This window comes from Ornithorhynchus anatinus, chromosome 12, assembly GCF_004115215.2.
Source record: "Ornithorhynchus anatinus isolate Pmale09 chromosome 12, mOrnAna1.pri.v4, whole genome shotgun sequence".
In the NCBI taxonomy this organism is placed as follows: Eukaryota; Metazoa; Chordata; class Mammalia; order Monotremata; family Ornithorhynchidae; genus Ornithorhynchus; species Ornithorhynchus anatinus.
The window spans coordinates 25225470-25234135 of record NC_041739.1 but is presented as its reverse complement, the minus strand read 5'-3'; the positions used below and the strand labels follow the sequence as shown (position 1 = coordinate 25234135).

Sequence of the window (8666 nt, the reverse complement as noted above, 5' to 3'; positions counted from 1 at the left end):
TTCAGGCAGCGAAACAGAACTTGACACCTATTCACTTTTAGTTTAATCTTATGAATGAAAAAGTTGTTTGTGTTGTAAAACCTGCAGTAACTGATTTGCTTTTCAAGGAAGACATACGCAATTGACACCAATGATGTGTCTTTTAAATTAGTTAAGCAAAGTACTTCACATAAGATTGAAAATTCCTTGTGGGCAGAGAACCTGTCCCTCGTCCTCAGAATCACACCTGGAGAGTTTCCAATACTCTTCCAGTCTCGACTATGGGAGGGTGAGTCAAGCAGAGACATTTCCATTCCTAGCTTGGGCAGTGGCTAGCGAGTCAAAGGCAATCTCTACAAATCAAAACTACGGGAGAGAGTCGAGGGTGGAGACTCGTTTACCGCACGGAAGGAGGCAGTGGTAAACCACTTCCATATTTTTACCAAGAAAACTCTAGGGATACGCTACCAGAACGATTGAAGATGGAGGTGGAGTGTTCCGGGAGAGATGTGTTCACGGTGTCGCTACGGGTGGGAGGCGACTTGACAGCATAAGACAAGAGATCCTGTCTCTATCAAGCGCTCAGGACGTTGTTCTGTACATAAGTACGCATCAATAAATGCAATTGATGGACTGATTCACTGTAGTTGAACTCCATTTCTTTTCTTTCTATAAATGATTCTGCATTTATCTTGAGATCGTTTTTGATCGATGTTTTCACTTATTAAAGCTAGCTGTATCATTGATTTTTATTTGTAAATTTTGTTCATTTCATTTCTTCGTGTAATATTAGGGATGTTTTTTTCAGCTGACTTGGTGAAATGAACATACGTCATGATGATAAAGGAGGGGATTAAGGGTGGTATTGTGAATCAGAGAAAAAAGAAGGGGCATTAACCAACCAATCAATCAGTGGCACTAAGGGCTTGGGAAAATACAACAGATTTGGTAAGCGGGATCTCTGTCCACAAAGAGAGTACGGTCTATAGGGAGAGACGGACATTAAAATAAACTACTAATAGGAGAAAGGGTAGAGTGTGAGGATATTGCGTAAGTGCTGTAGTGCTGGGGTGAGTGGTAAAGTGCTTGAAGGATACAAGCCAAGAGCACAGGCAACACAGAGGGAGGGTGGATAGGGGAATGAGGGCTTAGTTTGGGAATGCCTCATGAAGGGCATGTGATTTTAGGAGGGTTTTTGAGCAAGGTTTAGTAGATCAGCGAGGTAAGCTAGGAGGAGGAAACTGAGTACCTTAAAATCAATGAAAGGGAGTTTCTGTTTGATGAGGAGGTGGGCGGAAAACAACTGGAGGTTTTTGAGGAGTGGGGAGATGTGGACTAAACAGGTTTTCATAAAAATGATACAGTCAACAGAGTGAACTATGAGTTGGTGAAGGAAGAGACAGGAGGCAGGAAAATCAGGGGGGAGGTGGATGTTGGGAATTAGTCATGTTGGGAATTGATAAATGCTTCGAACAGCATGGTAGCACTTTGAATGAAGAGGAAAGGGTGGGTTCTAAAGTTGGGAGGTAAAAAGATTTAGGTAGTTCACACAATAATCTCACTTTCATGTAGTAATATTAGAATGGATTGTAAATATTCAGGGTTTTTTTGTTAAACTTTGAAATAAACAGGCTTAGCTTCACTAGAAAACTCAACTTCATGAGATTTCATGAATGTTTCACACATCCCAAGTAAAGTGAATTGATTGTAATTCAAATTCAATTAGCAGCTGGGTAATTTTAAATTCATTAGCACAACATTTTTTTAAAAGTTGATGATTAGGAGGGCAGTTAATTGCTACAAGTAGAAATAAATATGATATTTTTCTTTATTGGACCAACACGTACACACATTCATATCAACATTTCACACCCCAAATTTATTTTTTATTCAATATTTTTCTACAGATAATTATTAGATGATGCTAAGTATATGACTGAAACTCCACACTTGTTTTCTTGTTGCTAACAAGACCTTCTTCTAGAACTTCTTTCGGCTCTCAGTTTGGAAAGTACTATTTTATCGACTGGGAAGGAATGTGGCCTGGTGATTGGACACTGATTCAGGAACTCAGATAACTAATTTTGAATCCATTCAAATTAGACTGTGAGCCTCATGTGGGATAGGGACTGTATCTAACCTGATTAACTTGTATCTACTGCAGCACTTAGAACAGTGCTTGACACATACTAAGCACTAAAAAAAAACCATTAAAAATCTGGAAAATGGAATTAGCCATTCCAAAGATTTAAAGAGGGATACACAGAATAAAATATTTCCAATTGTAAATGGGTGCTCCATATAAAACAGGCCACATCATCTTGAGGAATCTACTTGGGGGTTCAGCTGACAGGAAAAATTTGTAAAAATAGTCCAAAATATCTCTGTTCAAACACACAAATCCAGCACTCTGTACTATGCCGTGGACTGTGCACAGAACAGATGCTCAGTAAGTATTGTCTTGTCTTATACCATCAAGTCGTTTCCAACCCATAGTGACATCATTTCTCCCAGAACGCTCCGCTCTCCTTCTGCAATCCTTCTGGGAGTGTATCCACAGAGTTTTCTTGGTAAAAATCTGGAAGTAGTTTACCACTGCCTCTTTCCACGCAGTAAACTGGAGTCTTCACCCTCGAGTTTCTCCCATGCTGCTGGTGCCCAGCATGGTTGAGTTTTGATTTGTAGCAGATTGCCTTCCAATCGCTAGCCACTGACCAACCTAGGAGTGGAATGGGTAGGCCTCTGCTTGACTCTTCCTCCCATAGCCAAGACTGGTAGAGTACTGGAAACTCTCCAGATATGACCCTGAGAGGGGTCGATAAGTATTACTGATTGAAATTTAGGCACTTCACCGCCCCCCAGCACACCCCTCCTAAGTGTGGGGTGTTGATTTGGGAGAGGCTGTAGCTGTTTTTCTTTTAAAGAATATCCTCGTTATGTGAGAGCCGTTCAATTGAATTCACTTCAAAAGAAAATTGGCAAAAGGGATTTTGCACTAGAACTTCAATGCTGGCTGGAAGAGAAAGAGCAATTTAGATGAGCCTTAATGTCGGAGAGTCAATTCAGAAAGATAGTAAACTTCCCTACTTGCAGGGAAAGCATTACTTAGTGTGGCTGAGTCCTTAGTAGTAAATGTAAACACCACCATCCTCAGATACTCCATAACTATGCAGATAAGAGACTGGGTATATCCAGTGTCTAACTGAAAAGAATATCCTCATTATGTGAGAGCCGTTCAATTGAATTCACTTCAAAAGAAAATTGGCAAAATGGATTTTGCACTAGAACTTCAATGCCGGCTGGAAGAGAAGGAGCAATTTAGATGAACCTTAATGTCGGAGAGTCAAACCAGAAAGATAGTAAACTTCCCTACTTGCAGGGAAAGCATTACTTAGTGTGGCTGAGTCTATAGCAGTAAATGTAAACACCACCATCCTCAGATACTCCATAACTATGCAGATAAGAGACTGGGTATATCCAGTGTCTAACTGAAAACAGAACGCATTGAGATGGGAAACACAATGAAATTAAGTATACACTAATCCTGCACAATGATAAGACCTCGATTACTCAACTCGGTACAGAAAATATGTCTTTTTTACTGTATGCTTCCAAGTACACACATTGTTATCAGTAATCACTGATGATGATGAAATCTCACTTTCCACAGTGAGACTCTTCTACAATAATATGGAGAAGGTAAAAATTGTTCAATCTAGAGTCCTGAAGGCTTTCCTGGTACCTAGGAGCTATCATTAAAGAGTCTCTATATGACTATGAAGACCAAAAGATATCTGTTTTAGAAACCTTGCCTGGATCCCACCATCACAAACTAGTTTGGTATTCTGGCACTGAGACGAAAGTATAGCAGTTCATAAAACATAACTGACCCCACGTCCTCTGCACATATTTGGACAGTTTTGAAAACAGATTTAAATTATCTTTGATCCCTCAACATTTTCACTGGCTACCCCAGCTCACACAGCCACATCCACACACGCTCACGCATACATACTTTTGCCCTTCTCCAAGTCACAGAGGAGACAGAAATACACAGGCAGCCAATAAATTCAGTTCACCCTGAAGGTGATAATTTTCATTTCGAACATTAGGGTATGAAGGGGTCAGGGACTATAGGAGGGGATGAGGACTGGGAGCAGGCAGAGATAATAGGCCAAAAAGTCAGTATTTTGGATTATTTCAGTCCCGATGGGAAACTCTCAGATCTTTCCAGAGACCCGGGTTGAGGAAATCTGGGAGTCTAACTCAGATCATCGTAGGGAACAATCGCCCTTATTGTACTCGTGTAATAGACACCTCTCTTCCCTGCAAGCTTCTTATGAGTAGGGAGCATGTCTACCAACTCTGTTGTATTGTTATAATAATAATAATGGTATTTGTTAAGCACTTATTATGTGCCAGACACTGTACTAAGTGGTGGGATGGATACAAGCAAATCAGGTTGGACACAGTCCCTGTCCCTCATGGGGCTCACAGTCTTAGTCCCCATTTTCCAGATGAGGTAACTGAGGCACAGAGAAGTGAAGTGACTTGCCCAAGGCCACACAACAGACAAGTGGCAGAGCTGGGATTAGAACCCATGACCTTCTGACTCCCATGCCTGTGCTCTATCCACTCTGCCTTGCTGCCTCTGCACTTGTACTTTCTCAAGCTCTTAGCACAGTGCTCGGCACACAGTAAGCACTCAGTAAATACCACTGATCGAATGATGGATTGTTCAGCCGGTTGATTCCCACACTGGCCTGCATCCCCACCATGCCTCCCTGGGCCCTCGCTCCCAGCTGCACCGTGCCTTTGGGGTTCTGGGAATTTAGGCTGCAGTACTTTACAGCCTATACAAAATTTGGGAAGCTTTGATCGTGACTAGATTCTCGTCGGCCTGGGCAGCAAAAAACCCAGCACCCCTCCAGGTCCCTTTTACCGCTGGACTCCGTTTTTAGCTTGGTCGTATATTTATATTATTTCATCTTTCCTACCGTGTCTGTCACCAAACCCTTCCTCACTTTATCTTAGACTGTGAGGGCCTGGAGAGACAGGGACTGCATCTAACTCTCACCTCTGTATATTTCCCCAGTGCTTAATACAGTGTTCTGCATGCTCATCCCATAATTAATCCTATCCCACCGGGATTACTGCATCAGCTTCCTTGCTAATCTACCTGCCTCCTGTCCCTCTCCACTTTGGTCTACGTTTTTGTGCGCTGCCCGAGTCATTTTACTACAAAATTAGAGAAGCAGCGTGGCTCAGTGGAAAGAGCCCGGGCTTGGGAGTCCGAGGTCATGGGTTCGAAACCCAACTCTGCCCTTTGTCAGCTGTGTGGCTGTGGGCAAGTCACTTCACTTCTCTGGGCCTCAGTTCCCTCATCTGTAAAATGGGGATGAAGACTGTGAGCCTCACGTGGAACAACCTCATTCCCCTGTATCTACCCCAGTGCTTAGAACAGTGCTCTGCACGTAGTAAGCGCTTAACAAATACCAACATTATTGTTGTCCAATCCAGGTTTCCCCAGTTCTCAAGGACCTCCAGTGATTGCCCATCCACCCCTACGCGAAACAGAAACCATAAGGGCTTCAAACACTCAAACACCTTCTCGTCTTACGTTACCTTGCTGATTTCCTCCTACCACCCAGCCCTCTCTCCTCTAATTCCAACCTACTCACTGTACCTTGATCTTGTCTATCTCATCTCCAACTCCTCACCTATGTACTGCATTTGACCTGGAGCTCCATCTTCTTATCCAACAGACGATCACTCTCCCCACCTTCAGAGCCATAATAAAAGCCCATCTCCCCCAAAAGGCCTTCCCCGAATAAGCCGTCATCGGCTCTCCTCCCGCTCCTTTCTGCATCTCCCTTGCACAAAGATTTACACTCTTTATTCACCCCTCCCTCTGCCCCATGGCACTTCTGTACATGCCAGTAATTTAATTAATTAAATTTATATTCATATCTGCTCATTGTGGGCAGGGAACATGTCTACCACCTCTGTTATACTGTACTTCCCCAGATGCTTAGTAAAGTCGTCGTCACACAGTAAGCACTCAATAACTATGATTGATATTGAATGCTTACCGGGTGCAGAGCACTACTAAGAACTTGGAAGAGTATAGCACAACAATATAACAGACACATTCCCTGCCCAAAACAAGCTCACAGTCTAGGGGACAAGCTTTTGAATGATTGATCTGCACTCAGTAAGTGCTTAATAAATATACTTCTAATATTACTACTTCTCGTACTATGTTTTATCTGCCCCATAGGAGTCATGACTACATGGGAGCAAATCTAATGAAAAATTATTTTCCTAAAAATGCCTAACTATTCTGACTTTGGATGTAGTATATGATTTAATAGCAAGCTACCATTAAAGGTGTTGATTTGGGTCTGATCCGATTAACTCGCACCTGCTCCAGCACTTAGAACAGTGCTTGACATATAGTAGGCAGTAAGCAAATGCCATAATTTCATTAATTCATTAATTCATTCAATAGTATTTATTGAGCGCTTACTATGTGCAGAGCACTGTACTAAGCGCTTGGAATGTACAAATCGGTAACAGATAGAGACAGTCCCTGCCCTTTGACGGGTTTACAGTCTAATCGGGGGATAATTAATTATCATAATTCACATTGGAAGGACAGAAAAGTGTAGACTGCATTTGAGAATAGAGAATGTACTCTTTTCCCCATTAGATTGTGTCCTTGTGGCTGCCTCTGAATTAGCCCGGGAGATGGCTTAGTTGACAACTGCTTTCTGGATTTGACTCATGCAGAATTAGAAAAAAATTGTAAATTGCTGAGAGAAAATTCCTTTCAGAATATTGTTTGTCTTCACATGCAGACATGATCAAACTTCATGAAAACTTTAAGAAGGAATGAGAATAGAGAAAAAAAGATAGCATATTTTTTTTTCTCCTTTCCCGTCGATTGCTTGTAGGCCACTGCCCAATTATTTTAGTCTTTGACACGTTAATTTGCGTTAGCACATCTGACACTACCCTCTGAAAATTCCACCCCCGCACAATAACATTCCAAAACTCACTTACTACTTATTTTTAAATTGTGAATGTCTATCAGAACAAGCGTTATTATCACTGACTCTTAATTTTCATAAACTATGAAAAAATTCACAGAAATACTTCTCTTAATTTGGCTGAAGAACAAAAGTTCTATCTACCTTGGACTACATCGCAGATCACAACATATTTTGAATGCAGTTTAGTCTTGACAAACCTTGTCTCATTTTGTAGGAGATATAGATATCAAAACTGAATGTGGAAAGCACTGTAAAAATTTGGAAGTGTGGACTTTCTTTTATTTATTTAAGCCAAAAAACAGTTTTAGGAGGAGACTTCTCAGGAAACCTTTTCAGCTCTAAGTCAGCATATTCTTGGACATCTCATTTGATAGATTTTTCGGAGCAAAGAATCCAAGTGGGACAGGTAGGTCAATGATCTGTGTTCCAAATTCATGTAGTGACCTGGCCAAAATCATAGGCATTTTCAAATTGATTGCAGTTTCCTCCATGAAATCACACAACCAATGAGTGAGGACCAAGTATCAAAAAAACAAACAACTAAAAAAACAAAAAAAAGACCACCCTCGGTCAGAATGGTGCATACAAAATGCCAGATGTGAAGCCACGATGTAACCCTTGTGCTTCTTGCCAACTTGAAGTCTGTAGGTTCCAAGTTTCAGAACTGAACTTGAGCTTTTGGGGTTCAAGTTTCACAGAGCTATGGTAACACTCAGCTTTCTTCTTCAAAGAAGAGACAACTTGAAAAGAATTTTTCTGTTTCTTGGACTTCAAATGTTTTTTTTTTAACCAAGCAGTGTTTTGATGAGTTAAATATAAATGAATGAAAAACATCTGTATTTTTTTAAATGCACATGAGATGTAAAATTAAGGATGAAAAGGGGCCTGGCAAAATTCTTCTGGACCTGGCCAAAAAGGAATTTGGAAAATAGTCTTGTTTGGGTTGTTATGTAGAAAAGCACATATCGCCAGGTCACTCATGCCATTAATTTAACTGGGCAGCACCTTGACCTTGGGCCAAACTCGTTAAACCAGGAGAATTAATAACAATCCCCTTTAACTTATAAGGGGCAGGAATATCAGGTCAATGAAAATCAATCAGTGATATTTATTAAACCCTTACTACGTGCAGAGCACTATACTAAGTTTTGGAAGAGTACAATACAACAGAATTAGCAGAAACATTTCCTGACCATAATGAAGTAGAAAAGAAGAAGTACTGCCTAGTGGATAGAGCACAAGCCTGCAAATCAGAAAGACCTAGGTTCTAATCCCAACTCTGCCACTTGTCTGCTGGGTGGCCCTGGGCAAGTGGCTTAACTTCTTGGAACCTCAGTTACCTTATCTATAAAATGGGGATTAAGACTCTGAGCTCCACGTGGGACGTTGATTGTGTCCAACCTGTTTAATCTTGTATCTAACCCCAGCATTCAGTTCAGTGCCTGGCGCGTAATAAGCACTTCATAGATACATTAACAAAAACAAACAAAAAACAAACAAGTTTACGGTCTAGACGGGGAGACAGACATTAACTTAAGGAAATAAGGCTTCAGGACTTAGTGCTATATTACCCTGTGGCTCTCTAAAATGACCCTTGGTTGGGGTGACCTCAAGAGTTAATTCAAATATGTA

The 8666-nt window shown here is 41.1% G+C and overlaps 1 non-coding gene across 1 annotated transcript; it reads right to left on the bottom strand.

The window, feature by feature from the left end:
- Positions 1–2656: 2656 nt before the first annotated feature.
- On the bottom strand, positions 2657–2794 carry LOC114815816. The gene has a single exon (XR_003763618.1). It is a non-coding gene; the product is annotated as a small nucleolar RNA SNORA7 (small nucleolar RNA).
- Positions 2795–8666: the final 5872 nt, after the last annotated feature.